The sequence below is a fragment of the Maylandia zebra genome, linkage group LG1 (assembly GCF_041146795.1).
Source record: "Maylandia zebra isolate NMK-2024a linkage group LG1, Mzebra_GT3a, whole genome shotgun sequence".
In the NCBI taxonomy this organism is placed as follows: Eukaryota; Metazoa; Chordata; class Actinopteri; order Cichliformes; family Cichlidae; genus Maylandia; species Maylandia zebra.
Window position 1 is genome coordinate 30,190,996 of NC_135167.1, and position 16,450 is coordinate 30,207,445.

The following is a 16,450-nucleotide window of genomic DNA, read 5'->3' on the forward strand; positions in this document are numbered from 1 at the left end:
CGGGTCTTATTAATTCACATAATGCCACACTGTAGACATTACTGTAGACCGTCTGTCTTCATGGCCTCCTCTGTCAGGAGGATTAAATCTCTGAACATAGTGATTTGTAAAGCCTTAGACTCTTGAATATGTAAAATAGTCCCTTCCAGGCTTCTGTTTTCTCAGGAGCAAGCACTGTAACAGATACATAACATGATTACTCTGGATTAACTATTTGCATATTGCTATATGATAGACAATAAATACAAACACTTTTTTTGCCAACAGCTTGTTTGTATAAAGAGTTGCAGATGTGTGAGAAAACTGCTGCCATTTGAGGACACGGAAGATTAAAACTTTTAGGAAGGGGGGAAAAAAATCGACTGTCTTCTAATCACCAAACTGACAATAAAGCTTTTGTTCTCAGTCTCTTACATGCAAAGATGTCTTTTGCAAATGCCTCATGACTGTGGTATGATTTCTGTTTGACTAATTGGGTCAAACCCCAAGTTTGTCCCAAATTAGATGCTTCATACAAATTTAGAACATGCAGTAAAAGATGTCATTGCTTTCATGCTTGATCTCATTTTGCTTGTCAGAGGAGGGGTGCGTTGCTATGAGCGCAATCTAGACAAAAGAGTACATCTTTAACAGTCTGAACCCCCACCCCACAGTTTCCTTTGATTGAGCCTTTTTATGCATTATTTAGGTCACGTATTTGACCTGAGATTAGTCTAGGAAGCAGATTGGTCTTACAACTTTGCTTTAAAATAATCTCCCCAGCATAATATATCCCATATTACTTTACTGACGTCTATGTTCATTATGTTGATTAATTCTTGGCTCTTAAGTGACCTTATATTCAACAAGGGTGATTTCTCCTCGTCTTAATGTACTTTGTTGTCTGCATGACTCCAATCCATTACACGACCTTCGCTGATGGCTACGACCAGACAAGTCAGGTCATCAAATCCCAACAACTGCAACTCATCTTCTGTCCGTCTCATTCTCTCGCAACGCGGGGTTCGCTCATTCACTGCTTCCTGTGAAAAAGAGGAGTGTACATAACGCTGTAACACTTTATAATACAGCCCCCAACTAAAAGCATAATTACCCTGTAATTCAATGGCATTTCAATGTACTTTATGTGAAATAAGAAAGTAAATATATTTACCTACAAACACTTAAAGGTAGGTAAACTAGAAAAAGAGTTTCACAAGTTTTACAGGAAACAAAGAAATGATTATACTGTAAATAATTTTAAGTACTGCCAAATTTCTTGGTAGTTTTGCTGAAAAACAAACTATATTTCCCCATCTTGTGTTGTTATAGTAATACTGTAATAGTGGTATTACAGAGGAAAAGAAACATTCCTTTCCTGTGCAGTCCTTTAAAAGTTATGTTTGAACTGTGAAAGAAAAAATATAAAGTTAGATTTACATAAGGTCACACAAGTCCGCAAAATGTGATGGCGTTTATTTTTTCATGTAACTTGGTGAGACTGAGAGTCCTTTTTCATATTTGGATTGTACAAAAGATTAATAACACAATATCCACCCTGCACATCAATATAATTAATATTAAATAAAGATGTAAAAGGGAAAGCTCCATAATACAGCCTGCCCCTTGAAAAGTACAGCGTATTTATAAAGTAAGGTGTCGAAATATAGTTTGTTTATATGTAAAGTTAGCATAGAAGGCACCTTAAGGACAAAGGTCAGTCTTTCAAGGACGCCCGTTTTGGACTGAGAAGACAGAAGGTTTGAAAGAGGAGTAAAGGAGACCATCTATGTCCACCGTGAACGACCATCATTAAACAGAGGTGTCGGCTTACGACATCAGCTATGAGCCACCTGCAATGCAGTCCGGAAATCCCTTCCCAGGGGTTTCAACCCCCATTCACACCTTGCCTCAGGTAACCTCAATAGTTTACGTGATAGTGGGGTGGGGTAAGGTCTAACAGAGGTTTCACCTGTCTGCCCGGGTGATGGGGATGACCCACGGCTTTTTTGACACCTCAGCTTACGTGACTACTCACAAGATCAATAGTAGGTTAACGACCCTCAGGACCACCTCCAAAGAAGACAGCCTCCTCTAGAGGTTTATTACACGGGACTGAAAAAGCCTCTTGGATTCCTCCTTTTCCAAGCTGTGAAGGCTACCACGACCTGGATGACCAAGCGCCTACACAGACAGAAAGAATGGATGGTTCTAAAGAGCTCGCTGAGTTGGAAGATGGTGCTGTAATAGGATATCACCATTACAGCAAGTCAATTTGTAACATTTCTTCACTTGTCGATGTTCCACCATCAGCTGTAAGTGGTGTAATTCCATACCGGAAGTGTTTAGGAACCACAGGAACTCGGACACAAAGTGGCACATCATGTAGGGTTACAGAGCGGGGTCACCAACTGCTAAGGCCCATTGTACATAAAAGTCACTAATACTCTGGTGACTCAGTAAGTGCAGGGTTTCAAATGTCATTAACATCAGCACAAAAACTGTGCACTGGGAGCTTCATGGCACTGGTTACTATGACGGGAGCAGATCCTGTAGGTGTAACATGCTTTTGTCCATATAGTTTATATGGGTACAGATAGAGAAAATATTATGCATACACTTAGAGGCATAAAACTGTGGACTAGAGCACTTTTTTGTAGTCTTGCCTATGGCTAATTACAGCCATTTTTACACTAGACCCAATCTCCGACCTTTGTGGGGCTAACATCCTCAAAGAAGAAGCTGGTGTGCTGATGGACGCAGCAGATTGCTGTCCCTCCCTGAGCCTGGGTCCTGTTTAAAGCACTTTCTCTATTATTGTTGGAATATAAAGAGCTTTGAGGTGACTGGTGTTGTGATTGGTGCTATCTAAATAAAACTGAATTGACTTGGATTAATAAAAACTCTCACCATTCCCGCCATCGCCATTTTCATTTGGTGCTAATATTTTTTAAGTGGTACTAAACACAAAGTACAGTCAAAGACGATGGGATTGTAATGGTTTCGTGAGGAATTTAATTGTAAACCAAATGAAAGATTTCAACAATGATGGCGCTGAGAAACAAGGTTATTACCCTTCATTCTCAAGGGGGGAACGAATGCCTGCATGTAACAGGTTCTTGTAACATTTCAGTCAAAGAAAACAATAAACAAGTTAATGTCATGCACTAGAAAAAAAAATCAATCTGAGCAGATGTAAATGTAACAAGATTAAATCAGCAGTGTTAACAGTACATGTCACATTTGTATCTTTACATTTAGACTTAATCTGTTCAAAACACAAGATGTTATGTAAAAAAACATTAAGCTGAGATACCTTGCAATTTAAAAGATGTATTGTTAGCACAAACATTAATGATGGGACATTTCAGTCTGGAGCAAAGTGAGGACTAAAATGTGAAAGCATTAATGTGTATGACAAAAACAGTCCATTCAGTAGGCTTTGCCTTTTTAATTTAGGTAAGGACGATACATTTTTATTTTCTGTGACTGTGTTATTTCATGTCATTTTATTCTGTTGCATCAGTTTCTTCAACAAGGCTGTTAGCTGATATGGATTTTCAAACATGTGCTAAAGAAAAAGTTTCTTACAGATGGGCTTTGGGGCTTTACAGTTTCTTTTATAGAGTAATGGAAAGATGATCACATGAATCAAGCCAGCCCCTCTGTGATTCCACATGGCTGGCTGATTAACCCCTCTTCACTGATGGAAAACACATGGCGTCCACACAGCTTGTTCATTTCAGGTTTTAGCTGGTGTGACGCTAAGCAGCGAGAGCACTTGGTTTGGAGCCATACAGCCTTGAAGGGCAGCCTTCATCAGAAAGCTGTCCCCCTCCGGTCCCCACTGGCCACTGACTGTTATTTAGCTTTCCAATGGAGGCTGGCTGTTCCCTCGGGAGAGCAAGAGTGTGCCTGCCAGCAGGAATGCATTGGAGGCAATAGAGGAAGATGGAGGATGGTAAGTAGCTGCTGCCGCTGTGTTTCCCTCTGTGTGAAAATGAGTCCATTAATTCAGCCCCCTCCCCTGCCTCTCTCCGAGCCCTCCCTGTGCCTGTTGTCTCTGTTTGTTAGCGAGATGATTCCTTCTGTCATGTCAAAGGCAACATTATCATATTCTTGTTGCCTGGGAAACCAGCACTGAGCGAGACAACGACTTAAAGCCTTCATGGTGTTTGAAGCTGGTACACATGAAAGGTTATCCGTGGAGCTGGGAGAACTGGATTCATGACATGTCCAAGGGTCTTATTGTTGGAATCTTTTCCTTTGCCAGCTTAATGTTTTCTGAGAAACTCCCCGTCAGTTGTTGTTATAGATTCACTTCAGCAAAATCTGAACCCAGCTGGCAGTCACTAAGGTAACATGTCCAATTTGCCTCAAGCGTGAAGATCAAGTTTTTGCCTCCGTGTTGCTTTCTTGTGTAGAATCACAGTTTTTACAGATTTAAAAGTGTTGTCATTCAACAAAATGCACATTTGGTTCCCCTTTTTTAAAATCGAGTTAGAGTACATTCATCATGATGCGTCAGTGCTGCCACTTTCTAACGACAAAACATCCCTATGGGCTTGTACAGGTTGAATAAGTCACATACTAAGTGTATTTGATCATTTATAAGCCAGTTACGTGAACATTTGGGTTGCCAGGTTGTGACAAATCCCTTTGGTCAGTGTTTACCCCTGTCCAGACTCCAGAGTAACACCTGCTTTATTGTTTTAGGTAAGCTCTTTAGTTCATCAGGTAGACCGCTCCACTGAACTGTTCAGCCACTTTCCTTCTGGAAAAGGCTGGTAGGGAAAATATGAACAATACTGCACTTTTTAAACATGTAACATTCCAGGGCAGACCAGGATTACTCTAAAAACCATTTATCAGTTTCCCCCCTGCAGATCTGATGGCTTATTACACGGTGATGAATTCATATGTGACTGCCTAATAATAATAATTACTAATTCCCTAATGAATTTTTTATACACAATTAATTCAGTTTTTTTTACATGGTCACTCCAAGCTCCGTTAATAAGTGTTGGTATGTGTATGTGTGTTATTACTCTTTAACAGGCTAAGTGTGATTTAGTAGTTTTTAGAACAACGTTTACCAGCAAAATCTTGAAGTAATAATTTTTTGAACTACTTAATCAGTGTCTCATATTGTTGTCAAGAAAGTTTGGTCCATTTTTCTCTACAATGTCCCTTTAATTCACTGAGTTTGTGGGCTTGTTTTCGCCATGTGTTTGACAGTTAGTATGAGGTGTTTCTGTTGATTTGGTATTTGCTAAATATGCCGCTGTTCATTACTGAAAAACTCTGGTCTGGATACTGTTTGAAACATGTTTTACACATTTAACATGCTAACTGAGGTCTCTAGAGGCTAAAATGTACCACCTGGATCCCCCTCCCCCGTTTTTACAATTTCCCTGAGCATTGTAGGGTCTGACCTTGTGATGAATTTGCTAGGACGTCATACTACTTAGAAAATCGTATCTACACACACCTGAACCCCTCAGACCAGCAAACTGCTAAAACATCTGCGCTTAAAGAGGCAGTCGGATTTGCTGATGATTACTTCAAGTACATTTGATTGGCAGTACTTGTTTGAGACTGACCCTCTTAATTCCTACGGAAGCAGTAAGGGGAGCTAGAGTCCTGTCACACGACTGATTTAAAAATATACCTATGATGTTGACCTTTTGATAGGCCAAGAGTAACTGGCATATTTTTCGGAGTGTACTGACAATATCATTAGTTGTGTCTTATAAACACATGATGAAGGCCAGACAATTTATGTCTGACTTCCCATTATCACACAGTCATCAACAAATCATCATCATCAGATTATTAGCATTTCTATCCCTGAACTGTAATGTAGCAAAAAAGTGGTCTATTGTCTACTGTTTGGTATTTTCTAATGTTTTAGACACTTTTATGTGAAGGCATTATTTAAAATATTTTTAATGTCAAATCACATCATTTTTTAAAAAAAAATGAAGAGTCACTTAAGTGAGTAAACTACAGACAATTTATGGAGGATTATTGGTGTCTTTTCTGGATCATGGAAGGCTGCATTTAACATTTTGATGTTTTGGGCTGCTAGTTGCATTTGGTAATTGTGCTCTGTCCTACATTTAACAATAAATCTGAAATCGGTGTTATTTATAGGAAAGCAGTATTATTTATAGATAGCTTAAAGAAGCCTTACTCCATTATAAGAACTGAGAGAGGAGAAGATTGAACCTATGACCTCAGTATTTTTTAAAATCCTGGCTACGGCCCTGTCTCTGTGTAAAAACCACAGCAGCGGCTAGAACTGAAAACTAACACACACACACACACACACACACACACACACACACACACACACACACACACACACACACACACACACACACAGTCACAGTCCAGGCTGGTTAATCCAGTTCCATGCATTGTACCTGACGTATCCCAGTCCATTCCGAGAGGAACTTCTCTATCCTGGATTTCCTAATCGCTGCTGCTGGTTGGCTACATTGTATCAGTTCCCACACGAAGAACCAGCACGGCGCTCATCCAGAGACGGTGAATACGGAGGAATTAACCTGGATTGAAAGCTATTTGCTGTGGGAATAATTGACAGAGGGTCGCTGGAGAGGACCGGACTTGTGTCTGGCTTGAGACGGCACCGATAAAAATGCGCTCGGGACTCGGCTGTTTACGCTGTGGACGGTATCTCGAAGTGTGATGGCAGAAGTCCAGTGAATCGCTGGCCTCCCCTCCTCTCTTGTGTTGGATGTCTTGGGGAGTGCGCTGCCACTGCTTTCTGGTGCTTCAGATTTTTTTTAGAGGTTTTCTTATAAGTAAAGCATAATTACCGTTGATTTGTTCTTTTTATGGAGCATACACCACCATGGGCAGACCACGGTTTGGAATAGGAGTGTCTAGCTAAGTCGGTAAGTAAGTACATTTTTTTTCTTCTTTTTTTCTTCTTATTGTTGATAGTGCTACGAGTCGTTAGCCATTTAACGTTAGCCTTGTGTGCATGGCAAGCTGGCTAGCTTTACGTTATGTAGCCAACACAGCATGCAGCAGCAAGCAAGCTAGCCAAGGCTGACTGCACTCTGAGCTCATTGTTTGTCTGCCAGAGAGCTAACGTTACACTTAGATTAGCTCATTACACCGAGCTAAGTTAGCTCTATCTGCTTCTTGAACTTCAGCTAACGTGTGAAAGTGAAGCTGGTACCGTAACCGTTAAAGCACTGCTAACAGATTCTTTAAGTTGAGCTCACGGGTCGTGACAGTTACCCTCGGGGACTGCAATATTTATTAGCCCCAGAATACACTTGGCTGACTTCACTAATAGTTTTTGTTTTTAAACGACCCCCCCCCCATGTTTGGAGATAAAATATGGATCTGGGCAGATTTGAAGCTGCAAATTCCGCCAGTGAAGTGACCACAGTGTTTCCCAATCTGGGTACCGGGGACTCCCAGGGGGTCTCGTTAGTGAATTGCGAGGGGCACTTAAGTAGACATGAAAATGAAAGCCTGATCTTTTAACGTGCTACTAGTGATGATTTAGAGCAGAGTGTGAGGATCTGTGTGAATCTGTTTGAAACCACACGTATACTGGTGTTAACACACACACACACACACACACACACACACACAGAGAGCAGTGTAAACAAGTGCTACAACTCTTGTTACAGGTTGTGGCTTCAGACAAAGTGCTCTGTATTACAGCTAAAAATTTTACAAAATGGTGGATCATGTTAATATGTAGCTATGGTAAGGACTTCCATGGAACCCCCCCCCCCCCCCCCCCCCCCCCCGAAAAAAAAACCAAACTAAAACTAAACAAGTCACGTTTTGTCAGCTCATGTTCTTGGGGGTGTCCCATCTCAGTGAATTGAGTCATTCAGCTCAAGCACAAGATTTCCTTTTTAACAGGACCACTGTGGGCTAACCCTGTGCTCTACCCCATGGTCTGTGCTGCTCCATGGACTGTAACAGGACCACATTAAAGACTAGCAAAGTAGTCTCAGTCTAGTACTTAGCTGCAGGTTAAAGTGTTCAACATATTCATTAGTCAAGATACAAGACTGCAGTAGTGTTAAATGTATTTTTATTTATATATATCTCAAAAATGCTCCAGTGTGCAGAATTTTATTATTATTTTTTTTAACAGCATGGGTTCATTGGGAAAAAGTGAGACATGGTTTTAATTGTTGTGCAAGCTTGCAACATAAACGTGTCACAGGCTTTGCACAATCCTGCTTAATGTGTACGATGACCTAGTGCTGGCAGTCAATTAAATATGATTTGTTGAGGACATTTGTCATTTGTATTGCACATTTCTGTTTTTGCAAGCACAACCGCTAAGTGCTTACAATACAACACTCAAGGTCTTCCATGTGGCATGCCTAAGTGTAAGGATATCTGGCGTGGGTGGATGATCTCGCAATGAGATATTTGCAAGCGGTTGCAGAACCCCAAACTTCAGATATTATTACAGAGTACTCGAGGTAGATGGATAAGTAGGTGAAGCTGATGTCATTTTCCAATAATAGGTTATGAGATTGAAGTACAGAAATGAAACAAACTACAATTTGTCCACCATGAAGCCTTAACAATTTAAATTTAGTGATAGAAGTAACTATCTTCTTACTTTAAGAGCGAAATGCTGTCTGAGCCATCGACTGTACCATCCACCCAAGCCGTAAATGAGGTGAAACCAATGCAAATGAGTGGAATGAGTGGTTCTTTTGTTAATGAAATGTATTTGTTTACACAAAACTACTATAGTTGACAGTAACTGAATACTCAATCATTAAACATGTCACTGGTTTCTCAAGAGCCTCAGGCATTCCTGGCTAATGCTTCATTTACTATTAAATCAGGTTGGATACATTGTCTCGCGAAAATTCTGGACACCATTTGAAGACACTTTTCTGCACTGTAATATTAAGCTACTTTGGAATAATGTGCATGAAGCGTTTGTTCCCTATTCGGCAATGTGGGACGTGTTGGAAGTTGTTTGAGTCCAGGCCAGTCTGCAGCAGACCTGTGGTTTTCTCATACCAGCTTTTTGGCATAGAGGTGTAAGAGTTCCTCATTTAAGACTTGGTATGCAGTCATTAAGGCCTGACGGGACTTAATGATTTCAAGTGACTTATGTGAAATAATGTCAAGTCAATAGAAATTCACGCACGTGACCCAAGGCAGCATAAAATGCATTCGTTCTGAGGTTTAGTGACGGTTCATATTATTTTCAGTGCAACTAGCCAAATAACCTATATCAGAGCGGGCAGCAAAAGGATCACCTTAACCAGACTAACATTAATTTGCTAGTGGTTCCAATAAATGATTGAGGTCTTTTACGCTTGCTGGAAGAGTGTTTGGTCACTACGTATCATTACCGACTTGTTTTGTATTGATTTCTTTTTGAACACTTTGTTTTACCTAGAGGTTTATTACTCATTCTTCTCATGTCTTTGTCACATTGAAATCAATACAAAAGACGGTAATATAACAGTGTTAAGCCCAGAGGATTTGCCCTGAAATTGAATTCATACATGTGAAAGCACTGGTGTCCCTTTTAATAATAGCAATGTTTCCACAGAGCAAACATGTCCTTTGCTATTTTTTCTTTTGGTGGACAAAATTGAGCAATTTCACTGTAAGGCATAGAGCTGGCATAGCTTTCATTCCAGCTCAGTACCTTTTCAAAGGCAGTTCCTCTCCATCTGATTACCTTTTCTTTTTTTCTTTTTTTTTTTAAGTAGTAATTTGTTTTAATCATTATAAGGGTGTTAGGATCCTTGTTATAGCATGGCAGATAGATTTTATACAGTCTGACAGACCATAGCTTGTGAAGTGACTGAACACGAGAGCAACGCCACTTGAGGAAATTCCCATTTCCTTATTCAACAGTATGATGTCCTTGATAACTCAGCTGCTGGTATGTAATGTTTTTAAAGGACAGCAACTGGCTGTAAAAGTTACTAATGTACGTGATGGCACTGGGCTTTGGCTCAGATTTGTTTTGCGTTAACTGTGACCAGCCTTTCACCTTTTTAAAAATCTGTTGTGCCTCAGACTATATACCAAAGAAACACTGTGCAAGAAGAGCATTAAAAGTGTTTGTTTTGAGGTCCAGGGCATTAGATTAGTCCAGGACAAGGGGATTATGTTGGCTTTGTAAGGCTGCCGTCATGTCGTGGCCACACACCAGCTGATAGCAAACTCAGAAAGGATTTAACCTATATCCTCAAAGGTAGCTGGTCATTTGAAGGCTTACGGTGCCTTTTATTTTCAAACCACTTGAATTAAGCCTTTTTTACAGGTGCACATATATCCACATATTCAATTATACTCCTGGGTTTTACATTAGCAATGAAATGGATCATGAGGAATGAGACTCATATGGATTCCAGTTCCCTTTGTGAAGTGGCGAGTGCTTTAATGCAGTTAGTGTCAATAGGCAGGTTGTGATTAGATGAAAATCTTTGTACTTTAAAACATACATGCAGCGTTTCTCCAAGGTTAAGATTCTTTTGAAGCGATCCACTCTGAGTGATGGGGGGATGGGCTTATTGAAGCACTGCAGGGAAGCTCTAACATGGAACGCTTGAGTGCCTTCAGAAAAACAGCATTACCTACATGACCTGACCTCCAAATTGTAGTCAGTAATTGTTAATGCAATATAGCACTTGGTTAAAATAGCTACTTACCTACCTACCATAGTGCATACTGTGTTCCATTGGAACAGCTAACCTGCAGAGGTGCAGCTTTCGCTATTTCCTTTGCATGTGCACACAGTTGAAAAGGAGTGAGGGAGACACCTGGGACTTCATTTCACACTTCTAGCATGAAGAGAAAGTAGCATAGGCTTTGGTAACCCAATATGTTCTGATGGCATATTTAAATCCTTTTTTTGGGGGGACAACAACTTAAGAAAACGGTTGATTGTTTATATTTTTAGCCTGTGCCGCTGTGTGTTGCACACTTGGCTACCTGTGAATTTTGACTATGCTGTATCTGCTTGTAACAGCTGACTAGGTCTGCAGTGAGTTCAGACTTTGATTAAACAGTTCCTGTAATCAATCAAGTGCTCCGTGGAGTGTCCTGTCTTGTTTTCGTAGCTTGTGGAAAGACAGGTGGGTGGACGGTTCAGAAGTGCTTATGTAATTTCCATCATCTTTCGATATGAACATGACTGTCGAGATTATAATGTAAAAGGCCGCGGCAAGGCTTAAAAGCTGCGCTACACCTGAAAACTGCGAAATATTACTGAAATGCGTAATTATGTAATGCAATTATTAAAATGGTGGGTTTTTTTGTGTTTTTGTTTATTTTTTTATTTGCTTGTTCAAGCATAGTAAATGCAGGACAATGGAAACTGACAGTCAGAATAGATGGCAATATTTATTGAGCCATCCATTGTGTGGGTGGGCTAGGGAAGCTTGTAGTGGGGGGAAAATGTGCCTCATCTGGCCCCCAAAATAGATTTTATGTATGAAAACTGATTGTGTGGATGTTGCCGCCGTCTCTATTTCCTGAGGCTACCATTTTGTTGACAAAGTTGAGGATGTGACAATTGTCGTGCGGGCTGTAATGTTGTATCAGAATATGCAGCTCTGCTTCAGGTTTTGCAGCTTTCATTGGATTTCTCACTTGTGAATTGCCCATTACAGCGGGGGAGGGGGGGGGGGCACTTTGAATGCTTGTTGCACAGCTGCTGTTTTGCCAGAAACCAGTGATCCATCTTTTCCTGGGATGTGAGCCCAGGTTACACTCAAGTCTCCCCCACACAGGCTATAAAGATATTGTCAGCTTTTGTGGCGCAGCACAGACTTGAGTGCTGCAGAAATGCTGTCTCATTTGCTTTTGGTTTGAAGTATCGTCCCGTGTGATTGTAGAAAGGAAAGCCACAGCAATTATGGGGGTCGATTCAAAAGGATAGTTGTGTTTCTGTTATTACAAAACCTTTGGGGTTTTTTACCACACCATTGCATTTAGTGCTGCCTTCACTCCTCCATTCATAAGCAGTGTGACCTCATTAATCAGTGGTGCATCACTTGTTCCTGACAGTGGTTATCTTTTCGCTGCTACATGCACATCTATAAATGGTTGATTAAAATAGTAAAGAAAATGCTACAATATAATATTATTTTTTTTCTAAGTTGCTCTACAGAACATACAGCGTATCCATTTTTTGACGCGAAGCAATTATGTCTTTCCCAGATATAAGCTCGCTTTTAGCTGTAGGAATGTCATGGTCTTTTATGAAGATATGTTTTTGAGTTGAGCTTAGTGTAGAGCAAGAAAGGTCTTTGAAGTGATGCGCGGGAATTCCTCAGAGCACATCAATAGTGTAGCGTGGTGGCAGTGAGTGGGAGGCTCTATCCCTGTTGCCCTAATCATACAGCAGAATCCACTGTCATCTGTAGAATCAAAGAGAAACTGTTGTCGCTCTCAGATGACACCAGCCTTGCTTGTTATATTGATGAGTAAATGAGAGAACATCCACAATTGCTGCAGTCTAATGTGAAAAACACGGATGATCAATTGGAACGGCAACCACTTTCAAAGAGCACCATTTCCTTCGTCAGTCTAAAACTGTGCAAGTGTTAACAGAGATCTACTATCCTGTTTCATCCCTCTGCCCGGGCATGCATGGAAACAGATGTATAGAATTTTAATGTTGTTTTAGTTTGAAACGCATTCCCATCAAAGCGGCTTCGGTTTAAAGCCCACCAAAGGGTTGTCGTTCGAGGTGCACGGCGATCATGTCCAGTTCCTTTTTACTGTGCATGGATAAAGAATTAACTGGGATTAAAGGCTGTAGTTGTTTGATTTTTGCAGGGCTCAATATATCATGGGGCTAGTTTAGTAGGCATTATGTATTTTCAGCTGTTCAGTAATGAAAACATCACTGAAGAATTTAGTGCTGGATCTTCGAGCAACAGTAATAGGCCAGGTTTTTATTTTTGCTTTAAATTGTACAGTGATTTGAGATGTGCTTTACACTTGCGTTATCGGATAGAACAAACTGGAAATGGATGTATTGCAGATTTATTGGTGTTGGTGTAAATGTTTAATGTGTTGATATGAATTGTTTTTTCTTTGATAGAATTTAATACAAAAAGATGTTGAGTTAATTTAGAAACGTGTATTATTAGACAGCTTGTTGATTAGAAAAGTTTAATGTAGTAGTTAAAAATTTAAAAGGAGCTTTCTTGTGCTAATTGACCGATATCACTGTTGAAAACCTTTGTTGTCTAATGGCTCTGTAACACTAGAATAAAAAATTAGGAAAGCTGGCTTCTTGGTCAGTGGAGTCCAAAATCTTAGTGAATCCATTGACCTGGTTTGCTACTGGTGACGGATTTCAAGTACTTGTGGCGACCACTTTCTGCCAGGGTCGCCTTTGGGGAGGGAACCTGTTCACAAAAATTTGTGTTTTGATTCAGACTGACTGCAATCACTCTGAGATTAGCAGAGGTTTGGGAATAAATGCTGTCCAATTTATAGACACAAATCAATTGCCAAAAAATTCGCAATTGATCGGAGACAGTCTGTGCCGATAAGTTGCTTATCTGTGATGCATTGTTTTGCAATAGGAGACGGCGCTCAACTGGTTGTCATCTAGTTGCGAAGTGGTTGTAATCTGGTTATATTCTCATATAAAAGCAAGGTTGCCAAACATCTATCATTTTGTAGTTAAGCCCCGCCCTGCCATAACTACTACATCATTATTCAGGGGGAATTTCCAGTCTTGACTGGACTTTGTTTAATGTGATTTCTTTGTGTATGTAAACAGCAACAGATTTGCGATTGTTACAGATTTCTTACAGTGAATCACTATATTATCGTAAAGAGATTTCATGTAATTGCCAGCTTCACCCTATTTAATCACAAACTGATAACAAACTGGTTCTGTTTCATTGCTGTTTTATCACCATCTTGACACACCAAAGTCGCTTTGAATAGTGGTTACAAACCTAGTCTCCATCTTTGAAGCAGTTCATTGCACAGAGACCCAGTCATTTTTATTTTTTGGTGCTACAGTCTCCCTCCACTGTTTTCTCTAGTGTCACTGTAGCATAAAAGTCAGTATCAGCATTGGTTCCAAAAACCCAGTATCAGATGGGCTTTACAAAAAAATCCCAATGAAATCAACCAATCTTCTATACAACAGTCAGCTTTGGCACGTAGTTACAGGAAATCTTATTTGGGGCCTCAGGCTTCAACAGTACTAGTTGTTTGGTTACCCTGGGTGACCACATTTGGATCACTTCCAACTATTTTGTGTAGTCTGCTGGCAGTTTTTGTTAACTGGCACACTGATTCTTATGTCCTTTTTCTACCTAGGCCAACCAGATTGGGGCTGTTGTGTGCTGTTGTCAAAATATGCTTAGGTCTATGATAATAATCAAAACACAAAACAAGTAATGAACAAACATCAAACAAAAACAAAGGGGAAATCAGATCTGCAACATTGTGTTGGTTAGCAACATTATTTTGCGCTATGGGAAATTTATAATGAGAGTCTTTGGCTGATAATAAGTTTATCAAAAAGATAATCACCAGATTACTTTGTGTAACCAAAAAATCTGACGGAAAGCACCACAAAATGCAAATGAATTAAAATACTAAGGCTAGAAATCAGGAAATTTAAATCTAATCAGCCTGCAGGAAGTCATTATTATCTGTCCCTGTTCATTTTTCCAATTAATCTGACAAGACGCTGGAACAAATTCACTTATTTGGACAGCAAATGTAGGTCTTACCCCGATAAAACTGTGTTATGCGATTTCACAAACGATCAAGGAAGATCAGTGGAGAAACCCGGTTACTCTCAAGAGTAGAGATCCTATTTAAGGTCGAGATTGTGGGCAGAGAGAGGAGTTAATCAAAAACACGCAAATGGAGCAGCACTCGTGCATAGTCTCGCAAGTAGTAGCTCTTGTGGCTTTAACATTAGTGGTTTGAACTGTCCTGACTGGTTTGCAAAAAAATATGGGTGTGTAATGTTTCAGTCAGCTGCTTAGGGCAGATTTATGCCTTTGGATTAAGATGCAGCAGTGTGAGGTTAACACAGGCTGTAAAGGGTTCATGGGAGTAATGGAACAGCTTAGTCTTCACCATCATTTTCTATTTCTTTGAGAATGTAAACAACATGGACATATTTGCTCTTTTTTTTTTTTTTTTTTTTTAAATCACGTAAGCACAGCATAGCAAATACATGAAGGTAAATGATATTACTTGGTTGGGAAATAAATACACAGCATGGCACAAAAATGTACAACACATCCATCTAGTGAGGTAGCAATGCCACGACAGCCAACGGGTTAAAATCCTACGCTGAACCATAAATCACTTCCCACGCCGTAGGCATCTACAAACAGGAGCAGAGAAACAACTCGCCAGAGAAGCATAAATTCAGCTTTAGTGTTATTAGTAGTGAAATGAAATATTAGGATGCTCCAACGTGTGAATATATCGGACTAAATATACTGCAGCTAAAAAAGAGCACACATGGTCTGCATATTGTGTGATTGGTTGTTTTAGCTTTTACTTGTAACATACAGTAATCTGCCGGAGAAAGCCTGTTTGCTTTGCATTTTAATTTGGCAGCCGCTATAAAAGAAAATTGATGATGCTGGGGAAAAGGGAGAACAAACAGGCATGGGGAATAGGAGAGGTAGATGGAGAATTGAAGGAGAATCATTTGCATTGGTGACAACACGAGGACAAAGCAAGCAAACCTCAGCTCTTATACTTTTCTAAGTGATGGTGCGTTTGAGCTCCGACATAGCTGAGTTGCATTTTTGGAGGCGGAAACACATTTCCTTTAATGGATGACCAAGTGGTCACGGTGGCAGCAAATGTCCAAATAAGGCGAATGTATTTAAACTCGCGTTCTAAAGGAAAGCTGGTCTAGACCTCTGTCACATGGTCCAGCATGGAAGATGCACTGTAGCTCCAAATATTAAAAACTATATTAAACAGTATTAAACAGCCCTACACTGCAAACATTGGTGGTGATAGAGTGTGCACCTTAGGCCTTACTGTCAGATGTTACTGCCCACGTTTCTGTGTGTGTGTGTGTGTGTTTTTATGAGCAGTTGCGTTGTGAGTCTTTATGCTTCAAGTACAAAGTTAAAGTGCCCTTTAAAACAGAGGCAGCCTATTAATTTTCCCCAAGGAGCCACATGAAAAACTGGGACTGTTGTGGAGGGCCACGCCAATAAGCTTATAAGAGATACAATTAATATTAAGCAGAACTTAGTGTAGCCTGTTGGTCCCAGTTTCTCATTTGGCCCTTTGGGGAAATTGATTGCCCACTCCTGATTTAAGATGTGATTTTTACATAGTGTGCTGCAGATAATTTGTCAGCAATAGATTCCACGCTGTCAAAACCAGTTCTCTGATCGAGAGTGAATTGGGTCCAAATTATTGCTTACTCTTGATTCTTGTCATTTTTTGCACATGACAC

General features: G+C 40.1%; 1 protein-coding gene and 1 long non-coding RNA gene across 5 annotated transcripts in view; one reads left to right on the top strand and one right to left on the bottom strand.

Moving 5' to 3' along the window:
* Positions 1-275: 275 nt before the first annotated feature.
* Positions 276-6,505, bottom strand: LOC143418970 (uncharacterized). The gene is made up of 3 exons (XR_013098918.1): positions 6,408-6,505; positions 2,018-2,163; positions 276-1,022 (listed from the first exon to the last, which is right to left on the bottom strand). It is a non-coding gene; the product is annotated as an uncharacterized LOC143418970 (long non-coding RNA).
* The window catches only part of znf609b (zinc finger protein 609b), an 83,037-nt gene continuing 73,077 nt past the window's right edge, over positions 6,491-16,450 (top strand). For 3 of the 4 annotated variants that reach the window (XM_004557977.4, XM_012920985.5, XM_012920986.4), the window contains exon 1: positions 6,491-6,902. The gene's annotated coding sequence lies outside the window, so the exon portion shown is untranslated. Of the gene's footprint in view, positions 6,907-16,450 lie in introns of all 4 variants that reach the window. The other variant, XM_012920984.4, reaches the window with a different exon arrangement.